The sequence below is a fragment of the Cyprinus carpio genome, chromosome A23 (assembly GCF_018340385.1).
Source record: "Cyprinus carpio isolate SPL01 chromosome A23, ASM1834038v1, whole genome shotgun sequence".
Classification (NCBI taxonomy): domain Eukaryota; kingdom Metazoa; phylum Chordata; class Actinopteri; order Cypriniformes; family Cyprinidae; genus Cyprinus; species Cyprinus carpio.
Window position 1 is genome coordinate 24,226,800 of NC_056594.1, and position 27,917 is coordinate 24,254,716.

General features: G+C 34.4%; 1 pseudogene; it reads right to left on the minus strand.

Moving 5' to 3' along the window:
* Positions 1-4,304: 4,304 nt before the first annotated feature.
* LOC109057740 overlaps positions 4,305-27,917 on the minus strand; it is a 55,710-nt pseudogene continuing 32,097 nt past the window's right edge.

Consider the following 27,917-nt stretch of genomic DNA (forward strand, 5'->3'; position numbering starts at 1 on the left):
ACCATACTTGTTGAATGTCAAGGGTCACTTTTTTTTTTTTTTTTTTTTTTTTTTTTTTTTTTTTTTTGTTAATTTTGTCAACTATTAAGACGACCGACTAATATGGGGTAAAATGCATTTAATGTTTGTATTATTGGTGTTCTGGGTTCATAACAAAAAATTGGAACAAAGTCCCTACACAGTCCTCAGTATATACCACATTAAGAAACTTAATCAGAAATACACACGTTTTCAGTCCAGAGAACCCTCATCAAAACTAATGGTCGTTTTACACTTGTTTTGTACTTCAGGAGAATATGACCCGGGACGTGTTCTGCCGACAGGTTTAGTGGCATGTTTTCATGTCATTCATGATTAGAAAAAGGGGTGTCTTCACAGTGATTTACAAAATTGACAAGAGACACCGGAGCGACGTACCCACAACAGGATACTGCTTGTTGAAGTTTCATAAAAAACCAAAGCCACAAACTTAAAGAAAGCTACCACACCAGTGACAGAGTTTGGATCTTGATAACAGTCAGTGTTATACAGCAACACACACAGCCTACGCAGAGATTAAAGTACACTTAGGTACAAAGATGTACCTTTTGAAAAGCTACCACACCAGTGACAGAGTTTGTGGTAATAAAACTACATCATTATGCAGAATGTCCCCCTGCACTAGTCATCAGTCATCAGTCTCAGCTTCGTGAAACCTTGAGTTACCAACACTTAAAGACGTCAGCGCCGACAAGCTTCTGCAACATCCCAAAGGCTTTACTTCAGGAAACAGGCTCCGTTTCCTTCAATGCTTTCACGCGTTTGAAAAAAAAACAAAATCATTCAAATAAATAAAAAACAAAAAATAAAGAGCTCAAAAAAAAACACAATTTTTGTGTAAAATAATAATAAAAAATAATAATAAAAAAAAAAAACAATAATCAAACAAATAAATAGAAACGCAACGCTCACCAACATAACCATCAGCACAACGTTAGTTTGTTTCCGTCTCACTCAAGTTGTGCAACGCTCACTAATTTTGTGCATACGCATACACTAATACGTGTGCATTTGCTGATATCATGTATCTGTAATTAATACAGAGGCGTGACGAGGACATCATCTCTGTGATTGCAACGTTTGAATTGAAATTGAATAATTACCTTTAAGGTACCAGTTTAAGGATGTCACTCTCGCGTAAGGCAGTTGCGAGCTTCTCAGATTTCGTCTCGGAGCGAATTCTGAGCTCGTCCACTCAAGCTAGTGCGTGCCTGCTGCTTCGATCCGAATAGCCTACTAAAGAGTCCTAGATGGGGCAGAGAGGGCACTGTCTATGACTGATTATATTACATTAAAACGAAGTGACGTACGACACGATTTTGACTTGGCTAAAAGGCGTTAGCGATAGGGCGTATATACGCAAAACCCGCATATAGTTTTATGTCACTGCGAAATTGCGAATTTTTTATATCGCTCTCACTCTGTGTTCGAAGTTTAGATAAAAGTTTAATAGCACAAATAAAAGTTGTATTAATTGCATAACGTGTACTCAATCCAAGCGTTGATTCGTACAATCTCTGAGTTCTATTCACAGCCACTGTTCATAAGTGAAATAATAATTATAATAATAATAATAATGAATAATATGATATTACATAAAAAACTGTGTTACTTGCAGGTTTGAATAAAAACTATAAAATATGAAAATTAATTAGGGAATAATTATTTTTTTTTTTCCATTTCTAATGCTTATAGGGTTTTCTGAACAACGTCCTCACTACTCATTAATAATTCATGAGGTGAACAGTACCGCCATTGATCCGTATTCTACGATACGTTTAATATCCATATTCGTACGGGTATATACGTATAGAAGGAACAAACATTACTTAGGCCACAGACTTTCGAAACAACTTTTCAGACACTTTTGCTCAGTTTATGACCCCCTAAAAATAACCAAAACAACTTTTAACAAACTTATTTTGACAGCAAATCGTCAGCACCTGCACACCAGCTTTCTAAAATCCAAAACACCCGCACAAAAACCTTACACACTTCAATAGACTCGCTCAAAAGCTTTTTACGCTCAAAAGCTTTATTCACGGTCTGTGGTAACAAGCTGGTCTTTTCAAAAAGAGAAGTTTCTTCATTCTAAAACGCTCATAACTAAAACATCAAAAGATAGAAAAGTATATAAAATAATTTTATTTTAATTTAGAATTAATGCTTTAATTCTAAAGCAGTGTGAGATGTTTCCTTTATCCTGTTAGTAATATCTAACTCAAGCCCAACAAATGAGCAAGATTACTCAGATAACCTGTACAGTTTAAGGTTAAATTGAATGGAAATATTGCAGTTTACGTTAACATAACAGTAGGTGTCACTAGACACCAGTAGATGGAGAGTTTAAACCATTAAAACCGTGTATTATCATCATAATAAAGTAGTTAAAGCTGTTGGATAATATCTGATTATGTATTGAGCTCACAGACCAAAAACAACAGTCCATTAGACACAAACTCCTTTGTTCAGCTCTAGGGTGTAAGATTGAGTACGTCCTCAACATTTCTAATAGTCTTTTGACCACAGTTTCAGGTCATTTAAAGTCTTCATTTATAGATACCGTATGGTAGCTAACATAATCATAATTCATAAAGAGAGCTGTTTAATGTTAGCATATTCATCAGACAATAGTCTACACAATTTTGATTATGTAAAACCAATATTACAGCAGCAGTTTTAAAGATGTTTTCTTTGGATTGTTTGACTACTCAAAAGAGAATATAGCAAAATATAAAACTTAATTATTTTTTTTTTCCTGCTAGCTAAATTTCACATAGCCTACATAAAAATCTGTCTTAAACCTCTTGTTAAGCCACGGTAACCACAAAGTAATTTGCTAAACTAACCATAGTTTAACCATGGTATTTGTAGTAAAACTGTGAAATGGTAATCAACACACCAAAAAAAAAAAAAAACACTTTTACAATAAATTTGTATCTGTGTATATTTTCTTTCTTTACTTTTTCTTTGTTTTGTTTTTATAACTGTCCTGTCTCAATGGTTGGATGTTTTGTACTGTTTAATGAAAAAAGAAAGAAAGAAATCAGAAAAAAAAGATTCTCGATAACGCTCCGAAATCCCGATCTGAATCAAATGATTCGCGATACTCGATTCGATTGGAGCGCTTCGAAACAGCGAATCGGTTTGCGACGCCAGCTGATTCGAAGTTACGTAAAGCTCCACCCATCTACACACTACGTGCTTTTTAAAATCATTACAAGCAATGTAGAAATTCGAAAATGAATGGCTCTTTTGATCTTTTTTTTTTTGTTTGTTTGTTTGCTGGTGAATCGAGTTTGGATTTGAATCAATCGGAGCGGTTCCAGTGTAAATGACTCACTCGAATAAATCGTTTGTCTGTTCCTCTGCTTTTTCACACTCACACAACACTGTCTGTCAGCACTACTGGCTTAGCTCGCTAGTTTTATGACATTAACTGAAACAAGCGAAGAAAGTTTGATGTTTACAAATAAAATATCCATATTTCCATTCCGAACACTGCTTTCCATGTCGAAACATCTGGCGAGGTAATCGGTTTACTGCTAACTAGTGAAACTTTGTTTTTCATTTGTTCCATTAATGGTCTTTCCATTTACCATTCTTTTTTATATAAGTAAAAAAAAAAATACTTGCATGACAAGATAATAAAATCATTTAAAAGCTATGCTAAATTTTGTTTTTAATAAATTAAGAGACTGGGCTTCTCTAATATCATTAAATCCTGCTGTTCTTACAGTATTGTAGTTTATATTCTTACATGGACGTATTCACCACATTTGAAACACCTTTAAAGGGCCATTGTATATTACTTTCATTGTTTGTAAAGCACTTACGGCAGAAATAAGCTATATAAATTAAGTTTATTATCATTTTAATAATAAATATCAGCATGTATAATTCAAGGGAAATAATAATCATATCTCAGTAGCATGCATGCATTTTCCCAGATCTGTGCTACCAACTCAAATGTTGCAAGTCCGATTCTTTGTATGTACAGACAATGTATTATTGTGAGTTATTACGATCACATTTCTTGCTGATTATTGTTTTTATCAGCTGTTTGGACTCTCATTCTGACGGCACCCATTCACTGCAGAGGATCCACTGGTGAGCAAGTGATACAATGCTAAATTTCTCCAAATCTGTTCTGATGAAGAAACAAACCCATCTGCATCTCGGATGACCTGAGGGTGAGTACATTTTCAGCAAATTTTCATGAGCTGCTCTTTTAAAACTAGCTGTGAAGAAAAAAATAAAAACCCTCAAGCTTTAGAAACATAGTTTATTGCACTTAAAAAAAAAGATAACACTATGTCAAAAAAAATTTGAAGTACAAATCTCATTTCAGTTTTATTTCATATTTTGAAACAAGTCTTTGCAGAACTGTACACCGGGAGCAAGTACCTGCAATCTGATTGTGAGCAACTGCAGTTAAAATACAGACAGGAAACTCATAGAAAACAACTGCATAGTTTGAATACATTAGACAGGGATGCACTAATATTGTGGTTACTTGTAGATCTGATTCGTTTTACTTGTCTTAATTTTATTTTCCAGTTCTGCAGCATGGGCCAAGAACACGCCATCGTCCATCCATCATCAAATATCCTCCGTAAGTCACAGTACGATCAGAGCGACGCATGCAGTGCAGTTTAACTTTGCAGTAACTACCTGCCAAAATCAACAGCAGATTTATTGCAAGTTAAAAAGAAATAATAAAACAATACTTTAGTGCACGAGTCACACCTAAAGAAATGACTCTTTAAGGTGAGTTTATTACTGTAAATAAAAATAAAGAGTCGGAAATAAAGAAAGCAAATTGAATCTGTGAATCCGATCACATGATGGCATGCTGTTTTGTGATTGGCTGCTTCTCTATGCAGTCAGCTGCTGTAGGAAAACTGGATTTGTGCAGCAACAATGATACTGTTTGTGGTCAGCTTTGCACATGACAGAACTTCAATCTATAACATTGATCTTACAGGGACAGCCAAGCAAAGATCTGCTGAACATAAACTGAGGCAATATGAATAAATATGAAAAGAATATTTACAGACTAAAGTATTTACAGTATATCAACAGGCGTCACACATCTACCAGCTAAAGTACCGCGACTACAGCTGCATGCCATTCTAAACAACTCATCAGGACTTGATGTTACCCTACTATTCACACTTCCAAACCCTTACGATCAATGCAACCCTCATCGTATCAGTACAAACATCCCTACAGCTCTAATCTATTTCATTCTACATTGTCTCAGCAGTGATTATATTATTTATTTGGGTTCCTCAATCCATCACTATGCATTCAGTAACTGACCCGAGATCGGTTTCTAGCACGTAAGACCTCACAGACAAGGTTCATGGCTTTCTGTGGATCTGGTGGGAAAGCAGTAGCGATAGAATTGAGGTCGTTACACACAATTATATATATATAACAATGGCTATTTTGCATATAACATATTGGCAACTTTGACTGCGCGTGTCAGAATTTGTTTAAAAAAAGCCAAAACTATTGCAAAAGATAAAACGTTTGAAATTCAAGCATTCGACAAGCTTTGAGGAGTCAGTTCAAACATCTCGAACAATATTCACGAGCGATAAAAGCAATAGTTCACCTACACTAGAAAAATAGACTTTCTTCCTGTGTTTTCTTCTTGTTCTCCAGTACAATTATCTCAGCATTCTTAAATCAACTTGAGAAGCCAGTTACTTAAGATAAGAAGTCGTTTTCTGAAAAATTCATCAAAATTAAGTGCGTTTATGCTTAAAATGAGAAATAATATCCAACAATTGGGCAAGAAAAATACTTGATTTTAAGAGTAAACAAGTTGCCAGAGATTTTTCTTGTCACTTGATTTCAGAAAACAAGACTATCTTTTATCATTTTGCTTCTCAAAGTAAATGTAACTTGATTTATGAATGTTAAGATATTTGTAAAACAAGACAAAAATACTACGGAAGAAAATACATTTTTTTTTTAATTGTGTAGAATTTACTCACCCTCATGCCGTTCCAAACATTTATGCTGTTATTTTTGCCATGGGATACAAAAAGAGACATTTAGAGGACGCTTTTCTCATGCAATAAATGTAAAAGTATTATATATGGAAAAGAGCAGCACGAACATTCAGCTAAACGTCTCCGTTTGTGTTTTACACAGCATGAGGGTTAGAAAATGACCCATTTTCATTTTTCAGTGAACTATTCCTTTAAATTCTAGTTACAAAGCCTGCTCATCCTCTTTGATACAAAAAAAAACATTAATAAAAATACATTTTATACATAATAAAACAGTACAAAATTCTTTTTTTCCCTTTGTATTGGCACACAAAGTAGGACTTTACAGTCATATCTGCTTTAAACATAAAACAATGCTATATATCAGTAGTTGTTTTGAATACTAGAAGAGTAGAATAACTGTATCAAATGAAACCACATTCTGCACGATTCTCTAATTGAGTCCATATCAAAAGGAAGAATGTTTTATTTCCATCATTTCAGTCCGAAGGTTTCCAATCATGTGACCAGTGTTCAAAACAATCACGTTCTTATTCCAGTTAATCCAGGTTCATACAAAAGAAACAAACACACATAGTGGGACAAAAACTCATTTCTACCATTAAAAGGCATAAAATACCACGTTCAGATACAGACCCTGGATATCTATTGGAAGACATTAACGGCAACGTCCGTTCGTCACGAGAGAGCTGTAATCACAGATGTCTCCCAACATGCACTGACATCTGATGTTGGCGATAAAATCTCATCCATCTGAGCTTGTGAACGGGTCGCAGGGTTCATGACAAACACCAGAGCTGACGGAGCTCGATGCTTTGGGGGTTTGAAGGGGGATGGGAGAGGACAGAAGTGAGGGATTGTGGGAGGAGGATGAATGACAGATCTGGAGCATCCGCTAAAAGCGTTTAGGAGAGAAGTGGTACATCGAGGTCAAGAAAAACAGCTTGAGATCAATCCACAGAGCTTTGGAAATAAAGCCTTGCAACAATTATCAGCAGAAACGGCAGGCTGCACGGCCGAAGAAGCAATTTGTAAGTGGATTTCTTTGCGAATGATGCAGAAAAGATGCATGTTGTCTTGCTGTTTGGAAAAACATGCGATTACAATAACAGAGGGCGAGATGCTGTAACACTGAGACCATTTGAAGACCAAGCAAGTTGTTTAAAAGGGGGCTGAATTGGACAGCTGGATGCTCTGATATCATTCCATGTGGATCAGTATTGGTTGGGTTATGCCACAAACTTCCTGTGTTTGTTTTCTGGTCAGGAAAAGGATCTCTCGTTCTCTTTCTCACACTTGACTGGATCTGCATCTCTAGAGGTTCTCGCCCGGTTGGTACTGTGGTTCAGTGGAGGTGAAGTAGTCTTCCAGGAAGCTCTGGAGGTATTCGAAGGTGGGCCGCTCTTCGGGCTCCTTGCGCCAGCAGGTCAGCATCAGCTCGTGCAGGGATTCTGGGCACTCTGCGGGACAGGGCATCCTGTAGCCACGCTCCACCTGGTCCAGCACCTCACGGTTCACCATACCTGAGTGGAGGACAGACAAGAAACAGGGTGGATGTGTGTCAGGTGCAGAAAGTGGCATGACACGTTTTAACCAGGCAGAGGATGTGGGTTATCAGCAGGGAGGAACAACCGGAAATGTTTTCATGTGCCCTTTGTGAAGGGAGGCTCTTTAAAATGTTGTTTAATACGGTAATGTGACTTGAGCGTTTAAAAAAAAAAAAAAAAACACTCAAAAAACATTTTAAAAACATTTGTAGAGATGAAAACCCTGTACTTGAGTCAAAGTGAATAAATTGGAAATAATAGTAATAATAATTTATATTTTTAACAATTTATTACATTATGGCCTATTTTTTAACAACAGAAATGTATAAACTCAATGTGTTTGATTTAGTATGAATAATTTTAAGTGAAAAGCATTTGAATTTTTTTTCTTTTGATATAAAAACCCTGCATTGGGCTCAATGTGAATAATAATAATAATAATAATAATTGATATTTTTTAACAAATTATTATGACCTGAAAATGTTTTTTTTTTTAATAATTATAATTCATTTAATCCATCTTTTTTAGAGAATTATAATAAATGTATCATTCTTTAAAAAAAGATGGAATACATTAATTCATTATTATTATTGGTAAAAAAAAATGTTTTTTGAGGATACACACACATACACAAGTATACATATATAAATATTATTATTATTGCATAATTTATAGAATAATAATAATTTTCTATAATATTTAAAATAATCTATAAGTATTCTGATTAATATTTAATTAATATTTGTGAATTATATAAAATAATAATTTTTTTTTTAGAGATGATAAACCCTGGACTGGACTCAATGTGAATCATTTAAAATAATAATAGTAATATGTTTTAAAATAATGTATAGAATAATGAATGCTTTTAAACTGATTATTACATTTTGAAAAAAAAAAAAAAGTTCATATATATATATATATGTTCATATATATATATATATATATGTGTGTGTTTGTGTGTGTGTGTGTGTGTGTGTGTGTGTGTGTGTGTGTGTGTGTGTGTGTGAGAGAGAGATATATATAAAGTACATCTGAGTGTGAAGGTGAACCAGTGACTCTATGATTAATTCTTGATTCATTGGTAAACATGTAGAGCAGTAGTACCTGGATAAGGCACCCTGCCTTTGGTCGTCAGCTCCGTCAGTAAGACCCCAAACGACCACACGTCAGATTTGATGGTGAAGCGGCCGTAAAGCGCCGCCTCTGGCGCAGTCCACTTGATAGGAAACTTGGCTCCTGTTGTAATAATGATTTAAGAGAGGCCTGTCATCATGATTAAACTGATTCAGTTAAGGTTGAACCACATAAACGGCAACAGCATTAGGTCTTGAAAATGAAACAGAGACACTAGGAAACGTCAGGAAAAAAACTCAAGATGTAAAGAAAATGCAGGCAGAGAGAGTCGCTGTGTTTCTGCTCACCCTGTCTGGCTGTGTATTCGTTGTCCTCTATGAGTCGAGCGAGGCCGAAGTCAGCCACTTTACACACCAGGTTATCACCAACCAGGATGTTGGCAGCCCTGAGGTCCCTGTGCACATAGTTCATTCTTTCCACGTACGCCATTCCAGAGGCGATCTGAGGACAGCACATATATTATAACGCCGCCGGGCTCCAGAGTATCCACAGAATAGAAACAGATTTATATACATTATGAAGATAATACCAGCGGCGCGTGGCCATGCAAAACTGCTGCCACAGAGCTGTTTTTACTGACGCTCTCTACAATATTCAACTCTCTAAATATAGTTTCTCCTTCAACACAGGGCTATAAAGTTTATTTATTTATTTTTGTTTTATTTTAGTAAGTCTTTGAGTCATGAAAATGTGTTTTATTTTAACTTCAGTTACAAAATATAATAGTATTTATCGTTTTTAATACTTTTATTCACCAAGGATGCATTCTATTATAAAGGCCGTTCTTTTGAACTTTCTTGTCATCAAAGAGTCGTGAAGAAAATGCATCATGGCTTCCACAAAAATATTGTGGCACCAAGGATGCATTCAGTTGGTCAAAGGTGACCGTGATGTCTTCTGTAATGTTACAAAACTTCTATTTCAAATAAATGCTGTTCTTTTGGATCTTTTGAAATTTTTATTCAACAAAGAATCCTAATAATAATATATTTAAAATATGTTTTCCACAAAAATATTAACTGAATATATTATAAAGTATATTCAACATTGATAATGATGAGAAATGTTTCTGGAGCAGCAAATCAGTATATCAGAATGATTTCTGAAGGATCATGTGACACTGGAGACTGGAGTAATGATGCTGAAAATTCAGCTGCACATCACAGGAATAAATTACATTTTACAGGATATTCAGATAGAAAACCATTATTTTAAAATGCAATAATATTACAGTTTTTTACAGTATTTTTTTATAAAATAAATGCTGCCTTGGTGAGCATGAGATGTCTTTCAAAAACATCCTACCACCCCAAACTTTTGATCAGTAATGAAAATTTTCTAATATAATGTTTCCAATTCCCATTACCTTTTATTTAAGTATCAAAACTGTTAAAGGTTTATTTTTCTTTTCAATTTCATTACTAGATACCATAACATAATGCCAGTGTGAAAGTACCTGAGAGGCCATATCCACAAGCTGAGGCAACCGCAGCATTTTCCCCATGTCACCCTTCAGGAAATCCAACAGACTTCCTGTGAAAGCAGAAATCACAGCGTCACATCTCCATTCACACTTTTACTGGCAAACCTCACAAGAAAAGCTCATAATATCCCAATCTGAATGCTCTATTTACACATCTTACTGCCAGTTCTGGTTTCTTGGACATCTTTAGCCCAGTATAGTTCACTGGATCTCTGTACTGACCTTGTCCCATGTACTCAGTGACGATGTAAATGGGCTCCTCTGAGACGACAGCGTAAAGCTGCACCAGCTTCTCGTGCCGGAGTTTCTTCATCACCTGTGCTTCCTGCAGGAAGGCCTCAGGAGACATAGTGCCAGTCTTCAGAGTCTTGATGGCCACGCGTGTCGTGCCGTTCCAAGTGCCTGATGGGAAAAAAGACACTGAAATCATTGTCTGTTATGTGAACGCTTTGCTGCCATCATTACACAGCTGTGCTGTTTTGTACTGGTGAACTTATTATTAAAATCACAAAGCTTCGGTTTTCAATGGAAAGAAGTTGAAAGAGGAAGTCTTACCCATCCAGACTTCTCCGAAGCAGCCCTGGCCCAGTTTGACGTCCAGTCTCAGAGAGTCCCGTGGGATCTCCCAGGCGTCCCGTGCCAGGCCCTGAGTCTGAGGCTTCAGCACTGGACACACGTCAGTAAGACAGTGACACAGGCCGTCTGCATGCTCTGTGACAGACACGGACAGAAAAAAAAGTGTCTTAATGGTTTTTTCTGTTAAACATTTATGCAGCATATTGTTAAAGGTGCTGTATGTAGGATTGACACCGAGTGGTTGAGATAGGTATTGCAGTCCAAATTCAAAATATTGGAGAGGGTTTTTTTCACCCGGCCCCTCCTCCTCAGACTTGTCACAGACACAGGTTGCCAGATTGATGACACAAACAGGAACAAGCGCACTTGACAATGAATGAAATAAAATACGTGGTGTTTTCCGCCAACTGGCAACCCGAAATACAGAAATACAATTGGGTAAACTGGCAGTGGGCGGGTTTCACAAACCAAAACAAAGATTGACAATCTGACCCTGAACGCACATTTTTAAAGGAGAATAACTGACTGAAGCATTGTTTTTCAAATAAACAAGTATGTTAACTTAGCATGTCTCTTAAATATCTGCAAACATATTATGGTATTTTTATGCTTTAGTAGAGTCAAAATCTTACATACAGCACCTTTAATGCAACAGTACTTTCAAATCTCTTTTTAGAAAATGGCCTCATTTGGATTCTATATTAATGCACTAAATTAGATGCTTTTGTTGTTGGCAACTATAGACAGAATTAAAATTAGCAATAAAAATTTATCTATATAAAAAATAAAATAAAAATAAAAGTAGTAATTAAAATGATTATGATTTTTAATAATAATAAAATAAATAAAATAGATAATACTTATTCAACTTAAATAACAGAATAAATTATTTAATAATACTTATAAATATTATTTTAAATAACATTAACAACAATAATAATTATATATATTTTTTATAAACTAACAATAAAAATGAAAACAAAATGTACCTAATGTATTATTATTATTATAAAATAAAATGATGCTAATATGAAAAAATTATAATGACACATTTCTAAAAATAAACATTTAACTTCTAAATAATAAATAAACGTATTTATCATATTTTTTTCATCTTACATGGTTTTAGGCCCTTTTAACACTCTAGAGCAGCATAAGAAGTAAAGGATGATTCATTCTATAATTGCTTTATGCAATTTCTTTATTTATAGTTTTACCGTCTTCTTATTTTGCAACAACTCAAGTTCCCACTTCCAGAAATAACAGTCTGTATCACTTCCCTTCATAGACATTCAGAAAGGAGCAGGTGTCTGTGAGAAAGTGACTTACGGCGGTAGTGGTTGACCAGCTGCTGTAAAGTACTGAACTGTGTGCGGGACGTGATGTAAAATCCCCCGCTGTCCAGCTTCCTGATCTTGTAATGTTTGACATTTAGGCCCTTGACGTTGTCGTAATCCAGGACAGAAAGACAGTAGGCACCTAGAAAGACACAAAGAACACATTTGAGAGGTGAACTGGATGACATGGACGGCACTAACAAACATTTACCCAGGTTTTAGATTTGAAACTGTCAGACTGGTGTGATGGGTGCCTGATTCTACTCTTTGTAGCATTTTATTTTTCCTTGAAGTCGACTAAACTGAGCAAAAACATGCATCCGGTGCATTTCTTTCTGTTGCAGTTGACGGTAGCCATTGACTTCCATACTATTTTATTCTATACTATGGAAGTCAATGGCTACCATCAACTGTTTGGTTCCCAACATTCTTCTTTTTTGTTCAACAGAAGGAAGAAACTCATACAGGTTTGTAACAAGTGTAGGGTTGATGATTCAGGTCTTGGAAATGTGCATTCCAGCAGGCTTTATTGGGTTAATAAACACTGGGTTGTATAAATGGTCTGTAGAGGGTGCTGTCATCACCAAATACTTTCACATGGCACATGGTTCCCACCCCTGTTCTCTTTGGGGTTTGACTTATCCTTCAGCCTCTCGATGACGGTATGAGCTGTGAGATATGGCTCACGGTTATACAGCTGACCTACTTCTTGCTCTTCATCCCTTCAAGCACTTCTCTGACCTTCGTATTCTGTCGTACACAGCCATTTGCACTCTTTACATATCTCAAATGAACATAGTTTGTGTAGAACCTGAGGGTAAAAGGCCATATATGGAGTGTGGATCTTTACAGTGTTTAGAGAGAGACAAAAGCTGGTTTGTGGAGGGAGGAGATCAGGGAGTATTAGTGCGATTGCATGTGACAAACAGAAAAAGGGGAATTCAGTTGAACGTGCACTTTGTTCTGATCTGAAATCCTGAAATGCAACTTCCTCAAAGTAGACACATGCATGAGCAGTTTCCTCCACACTGGTGTTGGTTCTTTTGTCACCACTGTCTTTAATAATTGTTTCTTCATTACAGTAGCTCTAGTCTCTGAATTTGACTGGCTTAGCAGCATTACAACAGCCCTGGAATTTTTGCATTTGAAGGATGCTTTCGTAAAAAAAAATAATAGTAATAAAGCAACCACATTTGATCAGTTTTTGCATTCCCTGGGATGTTGAACTCAAGACTCTGAGTCCCTGATGCTATGAGTGCTAATTGAGCTACAGGAAAGACCAGAGTTTCATTCCCTTAGATTTTGGCCTCTGAATCAACACTGTGACACCAAATGAATGGTAAAAAATAAAAATGAAATATTTTATTGTGCTTTTATGGTGTTTGATGGATTAATATATTAATAACATGCTTGTATATGACATTTATGTTTGTGTTTTTGCTTTGCTCCTTTTAGTCTTATGTGGACATCATTTTAATAATTCTATTTACTTTAATAATACTTTAATAATTCTTGTTTATTTAAATATTAAATTAATAATAAATAAAATATTTAATTGTGCCTTTGTATGGATTCATATATTTAATATTCTGTGTATACTGTATATTTTTGTGTTTTTGCTATGCTCTTTTTTTTTATAATTGTCTTTTTCGGTACATTTTGGAAGACTAAAAGATGAAAAATAATAACCTTTTGCTAAATCTGGTGCATTTACTGAAATGTTTATTAATGTGCAGTGTCCCTGTGCACACACACAAAAATAAAAATAAAAATAAAAATAAATAAATGAAAATACAAAATAAAACACAACTTATGAATAGATATAATAAATAAAATGTATAAATAAAAAAGTGTTCAGAGTTTCTACTGTTCACATTAAATTCACCTTTGGTTGTCTCACTCTCTCTGACCAGGAAAGTTCCTCTCCTGTTTTCCAGACTCAAGAGGAGGCGCTCAGAGTCCCTGCGTGTGATCTTTCCAAAGTACCATCTGGAGAGAGATGGAGAAAGAAAAAAAGAGAGAGAGTGTGTATTTAGAGTAAGTAATCACATGTAACATTGTATCACAGACATGCAGTTGGCCAGAAATACAGCTTGTGCTAATACACAGACAGAACTACGATCCCATTGTGCAAACATATAAGAAAGGTCTGTAAGAATATACTCACCGAGGATGCATTTATTTATTAACATTTTGAATATTAATACAATTTATAATAACTGATCTTACTACGGCTGGGCGATTTGACGATACTATCGTATATTGACGATGTCTTGCAAGTATCGCGATGTCGATAATAAAAGTCAGTTACAGACGATAATATTGAGAAAAAAATTACAGATATATTTAACATAGTCCCGTAGTTACCATGCAGATATTTATTCACATGAAATGGCATGAATGAAATATTTTGTAGCTTTTGCTAGTAGCTAATTATTAGGCAATAAAAAAATATACCATGAAACCAATAAGACTACTAGCAGACACTTCTGTAACTACAGGAATCGAATAGGCCTACTTTTTATAAAACTAACTTTTTTTTTTAGTTTTTAATAATGTGATTTTATTTTTAACCCATTCTTCAAGCACGAGATGAAGCAGACACTTCTGTAGCTACCGCGTGCTGTTTTCTGAGCTGACCACACGTCCAAAGAGAGCCACGTCACAGATTAGTTTGTGGACAAATACACACAAAATGATGTCAAAATATCCCCGTAAACACAGTTTTGTCACGTAAACGGTTGAGAAAGAAAATGTGTGTGTAACAGCCTACATTGGATTCATGGACATTAACCTACCCGCTAAGAGTGTTCATTTCGGTTTTAACCGACAAGATCGTTACATTACAATTAAATTAAATTAAATTAGAATGGATTAGTGTCTATGACTCATTCAAAATAACATGTTTTCCAGGGGTTTCATTTTACATGCACAAATACCAGCATAAACAACAGAACAGGAGGATTCACATCACGCACCTGCTGCGCAGAATTAATTCATATAGCCTATATAAAAGGAATAAATACATGAAATATATTCACTTAATTAACAGATTAACAAAACAAAAGAAAAAAACTGTATGGCAAGTAGTAGCCTACAGTATAGGCCTATGCTGCATTTGTATTTATTTTTGCACGCTCTCCTCACAAACACACTCAAGAAAAAGGCAGATGGCAGAAAGTGATACCTGTTTTCTTTATTTTACAAAAACACAATGTTTTGTTTTTATTGTGAGTTTACGCAGATAAAATTAGAATCTTTACAGTTTATGCATTTAGTAATTATTTTTGTTTTCACTGATGTAAGGAATAAATTCTAGCATGGCTTGACAGCACAGCCTGCTCATTATCAAAATAAATGAAAAATAAAATACCAAATAACATTTGTAATTACTTATTTTTTTCCAAATAAATAATGCAGCATTTGTTTTATTTCATTATAAGAGGCTTATAAGGACACCTTGGAGCTCTAAAAACATGAAAGAAAAAATAACCTTTCCCTTTTTTAGGTCATGTAGAAGGAACCAGTTTGTTTTAAATCGCTCATTTTAGACAAATAACAAATATCCTATAGCTTGACTACAAGTTTAAAAAAAAACAGCGCAAATTGTTTTGCGTTTACGGTGTTTGTTGGCTATGTTGTCTCCGGCAGGGGCGGGGCTCGAATAGACGATATTATCGGATATCACAATATTTATTAAGGCGATTATCTATAAAATATTTTTTACATATCGCCCAGCCCTAGATCTTACTAACCCCAAACTTTTGAACAGTAGTGTACATTTAATCTATTATGAAATCAAGCTTGCGTAGCTGATAACGTTTGCATTAACTTGTTTGTTTTGGGCCTAAAGTGACTATACTTTGTAATCTGAATCGTGCTGCATGAGATATTGAACATTGATTCAGGATGTAATATAATTCCAGTAGCGATAAAAACAGTGGTGTTTGGGATTCATGACCGGCCCAGTGACATTTACTGTCTATAAATCAGCATGGTTTGTTGTTAGCCGCTCATGCGCAGCGCTCTCTCTGAGTCTTACCTTTTCTCCAGAGTCAATCTGAGATGACTGGCAAGGCAAGGGTGGAAAAATTAATCATCATAGGTTTACAGAGGAGTGCTTGTGTGTATTTGTTTAATGCGGCAGTCGAGCAACAGCGCGTGTGTGGGACTCAGGAAAAAGGATGAGTTACGACATGAAAAGGACAGACAATAGTAGACACTGACGTATTCTACTCATTCAGGAGGGAAAAGGGCTTTGGGCCATCAGGGTATTTTCCTTCTAACTGATGAGATGATGGAGAGACTTTATCGCAAATAATAGAGGAGGGTGAAAGAGCAAAACCATGAAGGGAAATATAAAGGACTCAAAGGTCAAACCGAAGCAGAGGAGGGGCGAGAATGAATCATTCTGTTAGTAACGTCACAAGGGTTGAGCGTCAGTGTTATTTTAGTGTCATTGAGATACTATTAGTTTTTAGTAATAGTCGGAATTTTATTGTATTTTTTTTTACATTCTAATAGTTTTTATTTTTGTATATTTACCATTTTTATTTTTTGTTAGTTTCAGTATTTGTGTTGCTTGTTTGTAATTTTTTGTCTTTATAGTTTTTATTCATTTGTATGTTTTCGTACATCAAGTTAAGTGAAATGAAACTAGTTGAAATAAATACATTTGAGACATTTTTAATAATAAATATAATAAATACAGCATCCTGTGTGATGACTCGTGAACAAATAGTTCTGTTGAGTCAGATCTTTTCAACACAGAACAAGTGACTCTCATGAGTTGGTTCTCTTTGATGAATCAGTTTTGCGACTCATGATTCAGTCAGGGCGGTTCGAAAACTATCATGTGTCTGATGAGCTTCACTGACTAAACTGCTGAATCATAACAAATTGAAATAAGTGGTTTCTTTCAACTCTTGTTTGGTTTAATAAATAATCATCAGTGGAGTCAATGAGGACCTAGAATCACGCTCAGCTGAATTGAGAGATCTGATATTACAGTGAGGGGAATCAAGTGCAAACCAGAAGATTCACAGGGAGGAGAACAGCAAAGAAAAGGAGAGAAAGAGGAGGAGGAAGAGGATTTACTCTTCAGCCTGGATGGAATCAGACGGTGCCACGTAATTGCTGGGAATGTATCCACTCTCTCCAGTCGTCAGTGAGCGAGCCAGCCACCAGTCGCCCTCCCTGAGACGACAGAAAACACACAAATAACACACCTGCAGTTTGATTCACATTCAACACATTTAGTGACACATTCAAGACGTCTTTCTTAACCGCCCAAAACATACACCCTGAGATTACATCTGCGGTATCATTCCTGCTTTATGATCCATGAAGACTTGACTTGACTTGATGAAATGAGAACGCAGACAAAGCTGCTCTTAAGACATTAACTACCTGTGCCAAATTATGCATAAATGAAGCATGCATTTAAAGGGATAGTTCACTTCACCCAAAATAAACAGTCATCACTTACCCTCACATTGTTCCAAACCCATATTACTGAATCTTACTACTGTATATATCACATTCCTCTCAAGTGTGTGTGCCAATATATATATGCATATAGGCATTTTTTGATCCAGATGGCACCACCACCACTTCGAGATATAGATATATATACACTAGTCAAAAGTTTTTGAACAGTAAGATCTTTAATGTTTTTTAAAAAGGTATCTTCTGCTCACCAAGCCTGCATTTATTTGATCCAAAATACAGCAAAAACAGTAATATTGTGAAATATTTTTACAATTTAACTGTTTTCTATTTAAATATATTTTTTAATTTAATTTATTCCTGCAATTGCAAAGCTGAATTTTAAGCATCAATACTCCAGTCACATGATCCTTCAGAAATCATTCAAATATTCTGATTTGCTGCTCAAAACACATTTATTATTATTATTATTATTATTATGTTGAAAACAGCGGAGTAGAATTTGTTTCAGGTTTCTTTGATGAAAAGTAAGTTCAGAAGAACAGCATTTATCTGAAAATGGATTTTTTTTGTTACATTATAAATGTCTTTATTGTCACTTTTGACCAATTTTAAGCAAGGATCTATCTATCTATCTATCTATCTATCTATCTATCTATCTATCTATCTATCTATCTATCTATCTATCTATCTATCTATATCTATATATATATATATATATACATACACACACACACATACACACTGACTCCAAGCTTTTGAATGGTATATGTATAATGTTATAAAAGCTTTTTATTTCAGATAAATGCTGATCTTTGTATCTTTCTATTGGATCTTTCTTACTGTTCAAAAAATTTTGACTGGTAGTGTATGTATGTAGCCTACAGTATGTATCACACTCATATCTCATCTTGTTTTGGATAAGAATAAAACGTCAATACCGTGTCTTTTTTAATTTAAATCTAAGATATAAGAATATAAGAATGATTTGCATAACATTTCTTATTATTATCAATGTTGAAAACAGGTGTGCTGCTTAATATTCTTGTGGAAACATTGATTTGTTTATCCAGGATTCTTGATGAACAGTTAATTCAAAAGAACAGCATTTATTTGAAATAGAAGTGTTTTGTAATGGATGTCTTTAGTGACACTTTTGATTAGAGTTGTAAAGGGGTCGAAAATGTCCAGCAAAGTAACCAAAAAAATCTTAGAAAGTTTGAAAAAAGACGGAAATTTACTGGAAAGTTTCCGCCTCTTTGTAAACCTACGTTTGGTCAATTTAACACTTCCTTTGTGAAAAGCATTAATTCCTTAAAAAAAAGTGCTGTAAGACTTCATTAAGTGTAAAAGCATTTCTTTTTGAGTACTATTAAAGAAAGAAAATAATATGGGTTTGTAATAATGGATTTTTTTTTCATTTTGGGTGAATTATTTACTACAAAACTGGTAGATTTATCCAAAAATGAGTCATCTGTCGGAGTCTTGATGGGTTTTTAATAATAGATTGTGTTTTAGTGTGAGCTGTGGGGTGTCGAACTGTGACTCACTCCTTAAGCTAAAGTAATAAGATTCATCCATGCCAAGACATGCTGACCTGACACAAACCTCTCCAGGTCTCTGAGCTACTGCTAGCTGTTGTTAAACGTAATTAAAACATAAACGCTTCAGTGAAAACAACGACATACAGTATATACACAGATGGGCAAATATTTATATGCATACAATGCGAATATATTATTCATACACAGGGTACCATTCAAAATTCAGATGTTAATGAATGACTGTGATTCTGATAAGCAGGGTTTCTGGAAGATAATCTACAATTGAGGAATAATTTATGAAGAAAACACTGATGCTAATGCTAAGACTTTAACTTTATACTTCAACTATACACATAACTTACTTATGAAAAAAGTCTACTTTTACATTAAACTTTTAATACTATGAAGCACAAACTACAATATCAAATTGCATCAAAATAATAATAACTTTTCACATATCCTTTGTGTTGATTTAGCTAAATCCTATATCTTTTGCTTTCAAGTTTTAATCACCCCATAAAACTGACTGAATTTGATTCATTTTTAAATTTTGTTCAAGTCTGTTATCTCTGAGGTCATTTGCTAGAGTATAGCTAAATATGTGCTGAAAACTCCTTTTAACACTTAGTTTTTCGATTTAGAGATTTTTGTCAAGAGAACTACAGTAGCTTGTTAGCTAAACTGAAAATGCAGCCAACAGCCTTTAGTTTACATGTTAATAACACATTTTTGTTTTTAAGTTTATTAATTTAAATGACCACATGAAAGAAAACTTGACTGAACTTTAGTTAAAGGTATTAGTCCAAGCCTTTAAGCTTCAAGGGCATCCATATGCTAGTGTTCTGCTAGCATAGCACATATGTTCTAAACATATTTACGTTTTTAGTCGTGCATTTTCTGGGGTGTATACAGATTTCTGACCAATAAAATTGTTCTCTGGAATGAGAATGAGAACTAGCAAGTTAGCTAAACCCATTAGCCTTCAGTTTACGTGGCCGCATTAAATCAAAACTTGACTGAACTTTTGTGGATTTTAGTCCAAATCTGTTAGCTTTGAACTATAACTTTGTTTTTTTTTGAATCCTCATATATGGATTTTTGTCCAATAAAATGAGCTCTGGAATGAGAATGAGAACTAGCAAGTTTGCTAAACTAAAAACATAAGCATAGCCTTTAGTTTACATTTCTACTATGCTAATTTAGTTAAAAGCTAATGATGTTTTAACATTGCTGCTTTTAGATTCATTCACTTTATAACCCCATGAAATCAAAATCAGACTTTAGTGGGTTGTAGTGAATATTTGACATTATTTTCATTGTTAGGGCTTATCCTAATCTAGCATAGCATACAGTAAAGATACAGTAGCATGAATATTAGCATGTAGCCTAAGCAAATGTAAAGGAACAATGAATTATACACTAATGGACCAACCACAAAGTCAACATGAAGGACAAATGTCAAATGGTCATGAGTGAGCCAGTTATGAGGAGGTGTGACGCCATTTCTGAACCACTTCCACAGTCTCTGGAAAGTCAGGACAAATCTCAGGTGGACAAGCAAACAGTGAAATGACGCACACACACACACACACACACACACACACACACACACACAGAATAGACACTGAAAGCAAGAGCAACTTTACCAACCTGGGGTTCAACTTTCTCCTACATAAACGAGAGAGAGAGCGTGTAGAGGAAAAACACAGAGGAGACGTGAAGTGTTTAGACATTAAAAGCAGAAAAAACAACATCCCACATAGGTTTAGAAACTGACTGAAGGTCAGCCGCAGCACTGACGCACTGAAACACAGCATTTATCCAACTCATCTCTGCTCATCATGTCAAGTACTAAAAATATGGAAAACACTTACTGTAATGTGCGTTTGATTATCACTAATTGTGTGCTGACACATGACTCAGAAGGTCCCAGCGATAAGCTGGAGCAGCTTGGTGATTTTGTTAAAAAGCTGATTACTTTATTATCAGGAGCTTCTGGGAAGGGTTACGGACAGCGGTGGGGATTGGTTATGGTTTAAAGGGTGAATCTCATGAAAACATCCCGGAAACTGTTCCAAATCCACATAAAATGGTTCTAACTACTACACTATTTTATTAATTTGTTTTAATATTTAAACATTTATTACAAAAAACTGCACATGTGTATCTTTACATGTTGATACAATTATGCTGATTTCAGCTTCATCAACTTTAAAGGGATAGCTTACCCAAAACAAAAAATATCAAATTGTTGGTGGTTGCCATTTACTTGCATAGTAGGAAAAAAATTACTATGGAAGTCAATGGCAACCACCAAATGTTTGATCACCAGCAATCTTCAAAATATCTTCTTTTGTGTTCAACATAAGGAAGCAACTCATACAGGTTTGGAACGACATGGGGATGTGTAAATGATGACAGAATTTTCATTTTTGGGTGAACTATCCCTTTAAGTGCGCATTAGGTATGCTTCATTTCGAGTCTGGTATGACTGCAAGTAATGACTTAAGATCATTAAATGAATCATGCTAATTTTGACTAAATTCATTCAATGAATGATTCATCAGACATATTCAAACCGATAATCTGCACAGTTCATGAAAAATGGCTCATAAGAGTCATTCTTTCATGAAAACCAATTATATCTACACTGCCATTTAAAAGTTTGGGGTTGGGAAAACCTTTCTTTTTAAATAAATGAATACTTTTGTTCAGCAAGGATGCATTAAATTGATCAAAAGCGACAGTAAAGACATTTATAATATTACAAAAGATTTCTATTTCAAATAAATGCTGCTCTTGTGAACTTTCTATTCATCAAAAAAAAAAAAAAAAAAAAAAAAAATTTCAACAACCGTTTTGACAAGATATTAAGCATTTAAGATATAAATTATATATATATATATATATATATATATTATATATAAATGATAGAAAATAAGTTATTTTTGAATGATGCTGAACAGTACTTGTTTTACTGTACTGTTTTACTGTATTTTCAAAAAAAAAAAACAGTCTTGGTGAGCATATGGCCTTCTGTCAAAAACATTAAAATCTTACAGACCCCAACTTTTTTTTAAGCTTTTATTTCCCACACATCTTTTTTTTTTTAATTGCATTTCTGTGCAAAAGTGTTCTTTTTTTTTTTTTTTTTGTAGATGTCATTATTTTTCAAAGATGGTTTCTCTTACTGTAAAACACTAATATATACTGTGTTACAAAGATCAAATTTAAAATCTAAAATTTAAAATCGGCATAAATAAATAGCAGTATAACACACTTGTTTTCGTACTAAATGACAATTTAGGGCTGCTTAATTGTCATGAAAATAACATCACAATGTTAAACATTCTTAATGTTACTAAAAAACAAGCTTCATTATCATTCAGTGGAAAATTATTTCTCATTTCCGTCTCTTGATTTTGGGTTGAAATATGACCTGGGCGTGTTCTGTTTCGAGAGATTCACCCATATATCACACTGCATTGGGCCTGACATAAAAAAAAAAAAAAAAAAGCAATTCCCCAGGTCCGCTTTGTGCCGAAACCAGAGGATGTTACTGAGAGTGTTTTTATTCTCTTAACGGTAGCACTGAACACTGGAATAAGGAAGTGAAGCGCAGGTGTAGAAAGGAAGGAAAATGCTCCCTTTGGTCCAGGAGGGGAAGTGGAGGTAAAGACGTGCAGCTGAGCTTTTATTCGTGTGCACAGGAAGACCAAAAAAGGAATCCAGAGAACAAAAAGCCGTATCCCACAAATACAGCGCCTTCAGAGGGCGCCCAGTTCCTATGGGTAACTGAGAGACAGAAGGGGGGGCTACAGCAGTCAGACAGATGAGAGACATGAGTCTGTGAGTGTGTGAGTGTCTGCATCAGAGGGTGTGTCCATTTCTCTCCGGAGCCCTGTTATATTTGTGTGAGTGTGTTTGTGTGTTTCCCCCTTACGTGTTATTGACAATCTGGAGTCGTTCTCCTTTCCTGAATGACAAATCCGAGGCGGTTCGTGACTCGTAGTCATACAAAGCCACAAACGTGGTCACGCCGCCTATGGGAAAATACACGAGACAAACATAGACCATTATCTTGATGCATGCGATTCAAAAACTTCAGCAGGGAAATTTCATTAACCTAAGTAATATAATGCAATGTTGGATTGCCATGAAAACGGGCATCTAAAAATAGTCTAGACTTGCACAGTCAGACTTTTTTGACTACCAGTGTTAGAAGCGTCGAAAGTGTCATCTCTAGAAACGGGGTAAATCTGATTTTTTTTTTTTGCATGCTGGTCTATTACAGTAATGCTGAAATCAGGGTTATAGCCTAAACCCATAGCATTCCGTTTACATGTATTCTATGTTAATTTAGCTAAATACTAATGCTTTTGAAACATAGCGTTTTATGTGGCCACAGTAATCCCACAACTTGACTGAAAAACTTTGTGGAATTTTAGTCCACAAGTGTTAGATTTTGAAATATAACTATAAACCCACATATAAATTGACTCCTCATCTATGGATTTTTGTCCAATTAAAACGAAGCTCTGGAATGAGACCTAGCAGTTTGCTAAACTAACAAAACTAAGCATAGCCGTTTAGTTTACATTTCTACTATGTAATTTAGTTTAAAAGCTAATGATGTTGAAACATTGCTGCTTTTAGATTCATTCACTTTATACCCATGAAATCAAAATCAGGACTTTAGTGGGTTGTAGTGAATATTTGACAGTATTTTCATTGTTAGGGCTTGTCCTAATCTAGCATAGCATACAGTAAAGATACAGTAGCATGAATATTAGCATGTAGCCTAAGCAAATGTCAAAAGGAACAATGAATTATACACCAATGGACCAACCACAAAGTGTCAACATGAAGGACCAAATGTCAAATGGTTACATGAGTGAGCCAGTTATGAGGAAGGTTGTGACTGACCATCTGAACAACTTCCACAGTATCTGGAAAGTCAGGGAAAATCAAAGGTCGGCAGGTGGACAAGCAAACAGTGAATGACATGACACCACACACACACACACACAACACACACACAGAATAGCACTGAAAGAGCAACTTTCACCAACCTGGGGTTCAAAAATTCTCCTACCTATAAACGGACTTTTGAGAGAGCGTGTAGAGGAAAAACACAGAGGAGACGTGAAAGTGTTTAGACATTAAAAGCCCAGGAAAAAACAACATTCCCACATAGGTTTAGAAACTGACCTGAAGGTTCAGCCGACAGCACTGACGCACTGAAAACACAGCATCGTATCCAACTCATCTTACTGCCTCATCATGTCAACAGTACTAAAAATATGGAAAACACTTACTGTAATGTGCGTTTGATTCGATCACTAATTGTGTGCTGAACACATGACTCAGAAGGTCCCAGCGATAAGCTGGAGCAGCGTGCGGTGATTCTGTTAAAAGCTGATTACTTTATTATCAGGAGCTTCTGGGAAGGGTTACAGCCAGCGGTGGGGATTGGTTATGGTTTTTTAAAAGGGTGAATCTCATGAAAACATCGGGAAACCTGTTCCAAATCCACATAAAATGGTTCTAACTACTACACTATTTTATTAATTTGTTTTAATATTTAAACATTTATTACAAAAAACTGCACATGTGTATCTTTACCATGTTGATACAAATTATGCTGGATTTCAGTTTCATCAACTTTAAAGGGATAGAAAAAAATTACCAAAAAATATCAAATTGTTGGTGGTTGCCATTTACTTGCATAGTAGGAAAAAAATTACTATGGAAGTCAATGGCAACCACCAAATGTTTGATCACCAGCAATCTTCAAAATATCTTCTTTTATGTTCAACATAAGAAAGCAACTCATACAGGTTTGGAACGACATGGGGATGTGTAAATGATGACAGAATTTTCATTTTTGGGTGAACTATCCCTTTAAGTGCCACATTAGGTATTCTTCCCCCTCATTTCGAGTCTGGTATGACTGCAAAGTAATGACTTAAGATCATTAAATGAATCATGCTAATTTTGACTAAATTCATTCAATGAATGATTCATCAGTCATATTCAAACCGATAATCTGCACAGTTCGTGAAAAAAAATGGCTCCTAAGAGTCATTCTTTCATGAAAACCACTTATATCTACACTGCCATTTAAAAGTTTGGGGTTGGGAAAACCTTTCTTTTTAAATAAATGAATACTTTTGTTCAGCAAGGATGCATTAAATTGATCAAAAGTGACAGTAAAGACATTTATAATATTAAAAAAAAAAATCCTGAAAAATATCAACACCGTTTTGACAACGATTAAGCATTAAGATATAAATCACATTATATATATATATTCAAATGATAGAAAACAGTTATTTGAATTGCTGAATTACTGTTTTACTGTATTTTTATGTAATATATTATATATATATATATTATATATATATATAATCTATATATATATATATAATATAGCTTTTTTGTTTTTTTTTTTTTTTTTTCAATGATAGAAAACAGTTATTTGAATTGCTGAATTACTGTTTTACTGTATTTTTATGTATAAAAAAAAAAACAGTCTTGGTGAGCATATGGCCTTCTGTCAAAAACATTATTAAAATCTTACAGACCCCAACTTTTTTAAAGCTTTTTATTTCCCACACATCTTTTTTTTTTATTGCATTTCTGTGGCAAAATTTTTTTTTTTTTTTTTTTTGTAGATGTCATTATTTTCAAAGATGGTTCTCGTTACTGTAAAACACTAATATATACTGTGTTACAAAGATCAAATTTAAAATCTAAAATTTAAAATCGGCATAAATAAATAGCAGTATAACACACTTGTTTTCGTACTAAATGACAATTTAGGGCTGCTTAATTGTCATGAAAATAACATCACAATGTAAACATTCTTAATGTTACTAAAAACAAGCTTCATTATCATTCAGTGGAAAATTATTTCTCATTTCCGTCTCTTGATTTTGGGTTGAAATATGACCTGGGCGTGTTCTGTTTCGAGAGATTCACCCATATATCACACTGATTGGGCCCTGACATAAACAAAAAAAAAAAGCACAATTCCCCAGGTCCGCGGTAGAAACCAGAGGATGTTACTGAGAGTGTTTTTATTCTCTTAACGGTAGTTAGCACTGAACACTGGAATAAGGAAGTGAAAGCGCAGGTGTAGAAAGGAAGGAAAATGCTCCCCTTTGGTCCAGGAGGGGAAGTGGAGGATGGTAAAGACGTGCAGCTGAGCTTTTATTCGTGTGCACAGGAAGACCAAAAAAGGAATCCAGAGAACAAAAAGCCGTATCCCACAAATACAGCGCCTTCAGAGGGAGCCCAGTTCCTATGGTTACCGAAGAGGAAGGGGGGGCTACAGCAGTCAGACAGATGAGAGACATGAGTCTGTGAGTGTGTGAGTGTTTTTGAGTGTCTGCATCAGAGGGTGTTTGTGACCATTGTGTCTCCGGAGCCCTGTTATATTTGCGTGAGGGTTGACAGTGTGTTGTGTGAAGGCGGTTCGTTGTTTCCCCCTTACGTGTTATTGACAATCTGGAGTCGTTCTCCTTTCCTGAATGACAAATCCGAGGCGGTTCGTGACTCGTAGTCATACAAAGCCACAAACGTGGTCACGCCGCCTATGGGAAAATACACGAGACAAACATAGACCATTATCTTGATGCATGTGATTCAAAAACTTCAGCAGGGAAATTTCATTAACCTAAGTAATATAATGCAATGTTGGATTGCCAGTGAAAACGGGCATCTAAAAATAGTCTAGACTTGCACAGTCAGACTTTTGACTACCAGTGTTAGAAGCGTCGAAGTGTCATCTAAGAAACGGGTAAATCTGATTTTTTTTGCATGCTGGTCTATTACAGTAATGCTGAAATCAGGGTTATTGTAGTTAACTAAAAATAAACAACTAAAAAAACAAATAAACTTTTATTACTTGAAATAAAATACAATTAACATAAAAATAAATAAACATAAAAAAAAATATTATAAAAACTTAAATAAAATAAAATCAACATAAATAAAATTAAATCAACATAAAAATAAATAATATATATAAAAAAAACATTTAATTACCTGAAATAAAATTTTCTATAAAGATAAATCATATAGAAAACCTATTTTATTAACTAAAAATAAAATGTATATAAAAATCAATAATATAAAAAAATATATTTTATCAACTGAGATTTATAATTAATATACAATTAAATATATAAATAAAAATATTTATTTCAGTTAGTTGCAAGGGCTTATTTTCATTCAGTTTAACTTAATGTACTAAAATAAACAAAACAGAGATAAAAATCTAAGGACTATAAATACTATACAGACATTTAACAAAAACTAATAAAAATTACAAAAACACAAAAAAAAAGAAATATAAAAAAACTGATTAAAAATATTAATATATTATAATTATAATACTGTATTAATAATATTATGACTAATAAATTAAACAATTAAATTTACTAAATTACTTATTATAAAAATAAAACTTATTATAAAAAAGCAATTTTATTATTATTAATAAATAATGCCAAGCCTTTTATAATATTTATTACTGAACATGCATTTAAATATCAATGGTGCAGCAGCTGACCAAATTCAAAAAATCAATACCTCAAAAAAGAAATAATTTAGATTAATACTGAACAAAGTGAAGAATGTTCAAAGATTTTGTGGCCAAATTCAATCCATCAAAACCTAAAAAAAGAGTCATTTTGTGGACATCAAGCAAGTAGTTTTCCACAGAAATTGCAAACCCTACCAACCAAAACATATCTTAATACCGGTTTCCAAA